Source organism: Triticum dicoccoides, chromosome 6A (assembly GCF_002162155.2).
Source record: "Triticum dicoccoides isolate Atlit2015 ecotype Zavitan chromosome 6A, WEW_v2.0, whole genome shotgun sequence".
Lineage (NCBI taxonomy): Eukaryota > Viridiplantae > Streptophyta > Magnoliopsida > Poales > Poaceae > Triticum > Triticum dicoccoides.
In genome coordinates this window covers 225768552-225778564 of record NC_041390.1, presented here as the reverse complement: position 1 = coordinate 225778564, position 10013 = coordinate 225768552, and positions in this window count along the sequence as shown.

Sequence of the window (10013 nt, the reverse complement as noted above, 5' to 3'; positions counted from 1 at the left end):
GAATCTATTCACTGAAATTAACTAAACGACAAACGTTCGCTAAATAAAACGAGACGGTTTATTATTTTTATTTTTTTTAAATACCGATCTGGATCGGACCGGTCAGAGGCGGTTTTTTTGTTAAAAACCGGCGGCGGATCGGGGTTAGGATTTAACGCGGCGGCGGCGGTTCCGGCGGTTCTCCGGTGACTCGGATCCGATCGGGGCGGCGGCTCCGGCGGTCGTCGAGGCCAGCGAAGAGGTCGGGGAGGGGCGGCGCTGGGCGGCGGGTGTAGTGGTGGCGTCGGGGGTGGTCGACGACGTCGCGGGCGGCGGCTGCGGCGCTCGACGACGGAGGCGGCGAGGCGAGCGCCGGCGATGGCGATGCGGCAGCAGGCGGCGAAAGAGGAGAGAGAGGGATCCGGGCGGCGCTTATAAAGGAGGAGGGGAGGTCGAGGCGTGGAGGAGGGGGCACGGAGGCCGAGGCGGTCACGGCGCGGCAGCGGAATCGTGCGGCGGCAGGTCTCCCGCTCGGGAGCTCGGGGATGGCGGCGGCGTGGGCTGGGCCGTGGCCTGGCCTGGGAGCTGGGCCGGCCCAGTCGGCGGATTTTTTTTATTCTTTTAGAAAGATTTTCCAGGCAACAGAAAAAACAAAATAAATAAAATTTTTATATAGGCATATAATATATCAAAATTTTCAAAAAAAGATTTTCTTCGACGTGAACATTTTTATAACTTCAAATAAAATCCACACAAATTCAGATAAATCAAAGAGTGCTACTGGTCTATTAAAATCCAATAAAAATCATTTTAAAAAATACCAAAATGATTTCAAATTAATTTTTCTCCAATTTTCTAATGTAGGGAATCATGTTACCCTATTTTCCATATATTTTATTTTTGGAGAAAAATAACTTGAATAAAACTCAAATAACTCCAAATTGACAATAAATTCAAAAAGGCTTTGAATTTGATCCTTGAAACTCCCAACTCATATTTCATATAGTTTGAAGAAGTCATTTTATCTCCTCTCGTGAAAATCATTGAGTTGCATAAAGTTTCAGAATTGGAAATATTTTCCAAATGAAATTCAAATATTTTCAACACCCCTTGTCATTTAAATAAATGGAAGAAGTCATGTCATCTTCTCTCCAGGGTTTCGTGGTGAAAAGAATTTGAATTCACGGAGATCACGAATGAAAAATTGAAGTTTGGGAAAGTCCTTTTATTCCCTCTCATTTAACTTTCAAAAAGGTTTCGAATTTCACTCAATTTCACACAATCAATCAAACAATCAATCAAATCTATCTATTTATTATAACATTCCAAAACTTAGAATTTTGGGATGTTACAAACCTACCACCCTTAAAAGGAATCTCATCCTCGAGATTCGGAGAGGCTAGAAAGAAATAGGTTAGGTTCGAGGTCTCTTTAAAATTTCATCAATCGTCTCCGGGGTCTGGGGTGCTACCACCCTTAGAAGCATGGTTACGATTCCATCAAAACTCATATACTTCATCCATATTGTTAATAGTGTCGGTCTTCTCAGATTTTCAGGATAATTCCTTATCTGGGCTCTTTCGGTAGTGGCATAACCTTTTCCTCAATTCTTCTGTCTTTCATCTTGGTATGGTTCTTCTGTGACTGGGTCTTCTTAGCTGACAGGTCTGGCGCCAAAACTAAACAACTATCGATATCTCATGGTGGTCAACAATTTATGGTTCCTTCTGCAGGAAATGGGTCTGGTTGATCCTCACCGTATAACCTACGGTTGGCAAAGCTGCCTTGTACAAGGGAAAAATACCTATACCATTCTAAGGTTCAAACAAGGTTTAATATTGTCGTCTCTCTACTATAGGCAAGTCACTCAGATTTACCATCCCATATAGCAAGGCGAATAATAAGAGTAAGTCGGTATGGTGATCAATCCATCCCGCACCCAAATCATTACCATGTATACAGTTTAGCGAATCTCGCATACTAACACTCAGTCATCCTCACAAGCATTGCAGAATTTCTCTTGTCGACGAACTAAGTTCAGATAATTCCATGGATTCTGCAAGCCAAACAAACATCTATCGTTCCTTCACAACTCTCAGGTTTTGCGTTACTCCTATAAAATTGTCTGCCGATAAACGTCGTATCTTCCTCCAGGGTTTTTCCTTCAGCAAGAATGTGCTTGCTTCTTGGCAGGTCTTGGGGCCTGTGGGTTATGGCCCATCTCATCACTTGTGATCCTTGAACTCATCCTCGGGGCAACTGATCATTATTCCAACATCCAACTTCCTAGCATCCTTAAAATTCATCCAATTGTACTGTCTCTTTTCCTTCTATTGGCACCAAACCAAGACGTGAGTACTCAGACTCATCATGGAATTTCCATTGATCCATATTTCCAACATCATACCTCCTTTATATCCAATAGTAATTCATCTCTTCATCCTCATGGGATATCCCACATACCGAGTTAAAAACTTATACTTATGAAGTCCATATTCCACTTCGTGGAACATCATTATCCTTTCCAGGGTCAAGCGTCCTTACAGGGGAATATTGGCCATCTCTGCATGGCACTTCTTCAACTGGGAAACATGAAACACATCATGAACTCCTGACAGTCCTTCGGGTGACTCCAACTTGTTGGCCACTTCTCCCATACGCTCCAAAACTCGGTATGGTCCTACAAATCTCGGGGCTAACTTTCCTTTAACTCCAAATCGTTTAACTCCTCGCAGAGGGGACACACGAAGACATGCTCTGTCGCCAATTTCATAGACTACCTCCTTGAGTTTTTGAGTCTACATAACTCTTCTGCCTAGACTGAGCTACCTTCAGTCTATCTCGAATCAACTTAACATTCTCTTCTGACTCCTTGATCACATTTGGTCCAAAGAACTGACGGTCTCCAACTTCATCCCACACACTCTTGGGGTATCACACATATCGAGACAAAACTCGTATTCATTTTGTCCGAAATCCACTCAGTGGAGTATCCTTATCTTTTCCAGGGGTAAACGGTTCTTACAGGGTACTACCACCCTTAAAATGCACAAATCTTCCATAGACCATATTTCTCATATCCTCAGAATGGCCAAAATTCTTATTCATGGAGTAACAACTCATAAGATCCATATCAGTACCAACGATGCTAACTTTATTCATTCTCAAGTGATTACAATCTCTCGCTTTTCCATTACATGTCTCAACTCAACACCTCAATATAAAAGAAAATGTTCTCACTTCTACTACTCCATTTCTTTTGTTGCAAACTCAACTATCTAGCACAAGTTTCCTTCTCCTTGGGGAATTCTCTAGCAAAGTGCCCTGCTCCATTACAACTAAAACATATTACTTCTGACAAGTATCGAGGTTTCCTTTTTGGGCAATTATTGAGGTAGTGCCCTGACTCCTTGCACCTGTAACAGGTGATATGACTCAGGTCCTTCCAGGAATCCAATCTGCTTCTCTTCCTGGACCTTTCCATGCCAATCATGGCTTCTATTTCTTGTGGGTCATATTCTACTTCCTCTGTCGGGAATTCTACTAGATCCCCATTCAAACAATTTTGGGAGATGTGTCCTTCTTCTCCACATGAATAGCATGACTTGGTGCAGGGTTTAATTGGTTCTTCTTTGGGTGTGTCCCCCACCTTTTCCTTCATCACAACTTCTTCTAAAATTTCCATGAGGGCTCCTTTCATTACTTCTTTCTTCTGTTGGATGGTTCGTTGTACCATGGGGTAAATGTGACACTGAGCAGGATAGTGGGTAGTCCCTTCACACAAGAAACAAGTAATCTGCCTAGTTGGGCATTCTTCAACTGGGTGACTTCCTTCACAATTAGGGCATTCATCCTTGTGTTCTTTATGGGTGTGTCCGATTTCTCCACAAATCTTGCATGCACAGGGTTTCTTCATATCCTTTCCATAAGGCTTCAACTTCTGGGACACAAGCCGAGACTTTGGCAAAGTCAACTTAAATTCTTTCCAAGTGGTTACTCCTTGCCATCCATTGATGGTTTGGTACATCCTCCACCAAGTAGTAGCACCTCTTTCAAAGCACTGAAGAGCATGCTGGGTCATATCATGTCCAACTATAGGGTTATTCTCCATGTGATCCTCCATGTTCTGAATCCATCGGTCCGTGTCCAATTGACTCATCGGTCCAGAAAATACAAGCTCATCTCCATTCATCCTCTATTGGGTCCAAGGGTTTTGGGGTGAGATAAGAGAGATAGAGAGGGATACACACAATACAAACAATGGTTTTGAAAAGACAAATTTCATCTGTGGCTGTCGGAAAAACATCAAACAAATGACAGCTCACAAACATCGCATCTAACATAGGTATATAACAGGGGGTTGGTCTTCTAAAGGTCAATAAATCTTCAAAGTCATCAAACCCATCAAGTCTTGTTTCATGCCTCTAATGGCTTCTTCCAATCATGCTTGTCCTTTTCCAGTTCTTTTTCCAGATCATCTCTATTGACGTGAAGTCTCTCATGACATCCTTTAATATTCCGTAGTTGCATTTCAAACTTCTAGGTTTCAACATCCTTGGCATGAACCATGGTCTAGTTCCTGACAAATCTCTGGTTTCTCGAGGTTTTGCTCCTCCATCTTGGCTACTCTCATCTTCAGGGTCCTGAGTTCCTCATGAAATACTTGTCAAAATACTGCTTCTTGTAGGTCCATCTTAACTTCTTGATGTAACACACCAGATCCTGGTGATACTCTTAGCTAAGGTTAAAACTTCACCTCTTGCTGATAGATGCTCCATCAGCCTTCTACCATCCAATCCTTCCATGCATATGCATGCTTTAACTCAGCACGGTGACAATAGCATAAGCGGGCGATAACCTCATGGATAGCCGTGTTTCTGCTCTTGTCATTTCCATGAGCTATCTTCCATAGTTGATATCTCCTGCCTTAGGGTTTTCTTGACAAAACCTTGAGGGTTTTTTTAACTCTCCATGCTCCGGTCTTTCTCCGATACACCCTGATCTCGGGCATGGACAGCTTCCATAATCTGTCAAGTTCCATAAGGGTAGCCTTCCTAGGTCATACAAATCTAGGGATTCTTCAGAGCCTTCAAATTCTACTTGTCTTCGGTCTTCAACCGTTGTAGTTTCCATTATTCAGATGCACGGAAATAACTCTTCATTTCGAAGTGGTATTAGTCCAATATCTGGTACTTCTTGGAGTGGTCTCATCAGTTGAATTCTTCGTGTGGTCAAAAGGGGAAAGGGGTATGGTCTCACTAAAGGGAATTTTTGAATAAGCTCAGAAGAGAAGAGAGGTAAACGATCTTTTTGAAAGGGAAAGTTGTAGAGAAAAATCTTTGCTATGGGCTTGCCAGTTTCTAGGGTCACGTCCTACAGTCAACATGTGCTCTGATACCATCTTGTAGCGACCCGACCCGAATGGATCAAGTCTCTGTGGTTAAGTGTCATCCCTGGATCGGTATGCTGACACACACAGTACTCCAGGATTTATAACAGAGGTAAATCACATGTATAAAGTAACGTAAATACTTTTACCTCAATCCAAAATAGCGGAAGTAACAAGGTTGTGGATTCCCATCAACACCAACGGCAAAGTTGAATGTAGAAATCGTAACCCTAACGTATCACTTACTCGTCGTAAGATATCCTGCAACATGAGACGTTGCAGCCACAAAGGGTCAGTACATTGAATGTACTGGCAAATTCACACCAGAGGATAATGATGATTTAAGACTATCACTACATGCATATTTGGCTGGTGGAAAAGCTCTATGGTTATAATGTTTTCGCGAAAAGCCAAATTTTCCCTACTGCAAAGGAATAAATTTTATTTAACTATCATGGTGGTTGTTGAACATTGAGAATGGTTGACAGCATTCTCAATCCCAATTAAGTAACATCATTAAACCCAACAACTTAATTTAAAGTAACATGATGAGATTCACATGATAATCTAGGTACTAGATACTCAAAACGTCCATAACCGGGGACACGGCTAATCATGATTAGTTTATACACTCTGCAGAGGTTTGCGCACTTTTCCCCACAAGACTCGATCGCCTCCATTTGGTTTCTCGCACTTCATGGTGTTTGAGAAGATAGATGACCGAGACATAGTCTTTCAGAAGCGCTAGCACCTTACGATGGATAGACCGTTACACCTACTTTCCCCTACATCTGCTAGTCTATGCTGTAAGAGTTTGCACGACTTAATCAACTATGCTAGAGCCCATAATAGCTTGTGGATGCACACGGAAGTTTCTAGTATGAAAAATCTCATGATCCCTTTGAGCCTGGGTGGCGGTCCATAAAAAAAAGGCAATCCTGGTCTACCCAGGTGCCTAGACAGGCAATCCTGGAATACCCAGGTACTTCAATCCACCCAGATGTGTGTTTAAGTTGCCACCTTAAGTAAACCATTAATTAACAATCTCACATCAATCATGAATACTCTCAAAACCCAATCCACGTCTACGAGCATAGGATGGCACTATAAGCATAACGTAATAGTAACTCCCAAGGTTTGAATGCGGGGACATAGGTTCCTACCTCATCAACTACTTCCCAATACCCACATGTTAACAATCCTACTCATGCAATGTTTGAGGGTGAAACTAATGCATAAAAACTGGGTATGAAAGGGATATGATCAAAGTGTGAACTTGCCTGCAATGTTGATGAAGATGATTCACACTCAAACATCTTGATAGCTCTACTCGTCACACTCCAGTCAATCTATCGTAATCAAGCAATAGTAACCACACATAAGCAATCACTCAAAAGACCAGAAAGATCGAAGAAGTCGATTCGAAAAACATCAAAACCAGGCAAATATCTCTTGCAACATAAAAAAATTTCTAACAGTACCAAAATTATGTGAATTTGGCCTTATCAGAAAGTTTAGGTCAAGATCTTCGATTTGCAAAAAGAATCAACTCAAACGGAGCTACGAAACTCAAGTTATGATCAAACGAAGTTTGAATACAAATCTGTTCTAATTCAAATTTTAAAACTTTCAAAAACATCTTTGAGTAGGATTACGGGATAGAGGGGATCGTAATGAAGAAGTGAGCATTGGTTTCGTTGGATTTGGTCTAACGAGTAAAAAGTTATGAGTGCTTGAAGTCGAGGGGCTAATCTGTAAATAAAATATCTACAAAGAAGTCCCTGTCTAAAACTAATAGAAAAAGAAAAAAATCTAATTAACGAACTTTCATTACGGAATTCTAATGGACGAATCTATTCACTGAAATTAACTAAACGAAAAACGTTCACTAAATAAAACGAGACGGTTTATTTTATTTCTTTAAAAAAATCCCGATCTGGATCGGATCGGTCAGAGGCGGTTTTTTTGTTAAAAACCGGCGGCGGATCGGGGTTAGGATTTACCGCGGCGGAGGCGGTTCCGGCGGTTCTCCGGTGACTCGGATCCGATCGGGGCGGCGACTCTGGCGGTCGTCGAGGCCAGCGAAGAGGTCGGGAAGGGGCGGCGTTGGGCGGCGGGTGTAGTGGTGGTGTCGGGGGTGGTCGACGACGTCGCGGGCAGCCGCGGCGGTGCTCGACGGCGGAGGCAGCGAGGCGAGCGCCAGCGATGGCATTGCGGCAGCAGGCGGTGAAAGAGGAGAGAGAGGGATCCGGGCGTCGCTTATAAAGGAGGAGGGGAGGTCGAGGCGTGGAGGAGGGGGCACGGAGGCCGAGGCGGTCACGGCGCGGCGGCGGAATCATGCGGCGGCAGGTCTCCCGCTCGGGAGCTCGGGGATGGCGGTGGCGTGGGCTGGGCCGTGGCCTGGCCTGGGAGCTGGGCCGGCTCACTCGGCGGATTTTTTTTTGTTTTTATTATTTTTTAGTAAGATTTTCCAGGCAACAGAAAAAAACAAAACAAATAAAATTTTATATAGGCACATAATATATCAAAATTTTCAGAAAAAGATTTTCTACGACGTGAACATTTTCATAACTTCAAATAAAATCCACATAAATTCAGATAAATCAAAGAGTGCTACTGGTCTATTAAAATCCAATAAAAATCATTTTAAAAAAATACCAAAATGATTTCAAATTAATTTTTCTCCAATTTTCTAATGTAGGGAATCATGTTACCATATTTTCCATATATTTTATTTTTGGAGAAAAATAACTTGAATAAAACTCAAATAACTCCAAATTGAAAATAAATTCAAAAAGGCTTTGAATTTGATCCTTGAAACTCCCAACTTATATTTCATATAATTTGAAGAAGTCATTTTATCTCCTCTCATGAAAATCATTGAGTTGCATAAAGTTTCAAAATTGGAAATATTTTCCAAATGAAATTCAAATATTTTCAACACCCCTTGTCATTTAAATAAATGGAAGAAGTCATGTCATCTTCTCTCCAGGGTTTCATGGTGAAAAGAATTTGAATTCATGGAGATCACAAATGAAAAATGAAAGTTTGGGAAAGTCCTTTTATTCCCTCTCATTTAACTTTCAAAAAGGTTTCGAATTTCACTCAATTTCACACAATCAATCAAACAATCAATCAAATCTATCTATTTATTATAACATTCCAAAATCTAGAATTTTGGGATGTTACACACAATCTTGTCGGAGGCTCCCAAGTGACACCTAGCCAATCTAGGAGACACCACTCTCCAAGAAGTAACAAATGGTGTGTTGATGATGAACTCCTTGCTCTTGTGCTTCAAATGATAGTCTCCCCAACACTCAACTCTCTCTCTCAGGATTTGGATTTGGTGGAAAGAAGATTTGATTGGAAAGCAACTTGGGAAGGCTAGAGATCAAGATTCATATGGTTGGAATGGAATATCTTGACCTCAACACAAGTGTAGGTGGTTCTCTCTCAGAAAATGTGTATTGAAAGTGTAGGTATGTTCTGATGGCTCTCTCCACAGATGAAGAGTGGGTGGAGGGGTATATATAGCCTCCACATAGAATCTAACCATTACACACAATTTTCCAAACTCGGTGGACCGAATGGTTAAACTCGGTCGGACCGATTCAGCAAACCTAGTGACCGTTAGGATTTTCGGTGGGACTGAGATGCAACTCGGTAGGACGGATATGGTTAGGGTTAGGGCATAACGTAATCTCGGTGCGACCGATTACACAAACTCGGTGGGACCAATTTTGGTAATAAGCTAACGAGAGAGTTGGTCAGGTAAACTCGGTGGGACCGATTCGCTCATCTCAGTGAGACCGAAATGTTACAAAAGGGAAACAGAGAGTTTACATTGCAATCTCGGTGGACCGATCGCTCATATCGGTAAGACCGAAACGTTACGAAGGGAAACATAGAGATTGCAATCCGATCTCGGTGAGGCCAAGATCCCTATCAGTGAAACCAAATTGCTAGGGTTTGTGGCAGTGGCTATGACATTTGAAACTCGGTGGCGCCGGATATATAGAATCGGTGGGGCCGAGTTTGACTTTTGGTTTAGGTCAAATGTGGATGTGGGAAGGTAGTTGAGGGTTTTGGAGCATATCACTAAGCACTTTGAGAAAGCAAGCCATTAAGCAACACCTCATCCCTCCTTGATAGTATTGGCTTTTCCTATAGACTCAATGTGATCTTGGATCACTAAAATATAAAATGTAGAGTCTTGATCTTGAAGCTTGAGCCAAAGTTTTTGTCCTTAGAATTTTGAGGGATCCACTTTCCTCATCCATGCCATGCCATTCATTGAGCTTTTCCTGAAATATTAATCTTGGAATAATGTTAGCTCAATGAGCTATATGTTGTTAGGAATTACCAAAACCACCCGGGGATAGTTGCACTTTCAGTTGGCTTACAATCGCCACTTCACACAATACATAAATAATTCATACATTATCTAAAGTACAATCAAAGGTCCGACTATGGAACCAAAATAAAGGAAGACAACCCCAAATGCTATATCCCCGATCGTCCCAACTAGGCTCCACTACTGATCATCAGCAAAATAAACATAGTAACGGCCCGAATCCCCGTCGAACTCCCACTTGAGTTCGTTAGCATCACTGGCACTGGTATCCTCGACACCTACAACTGT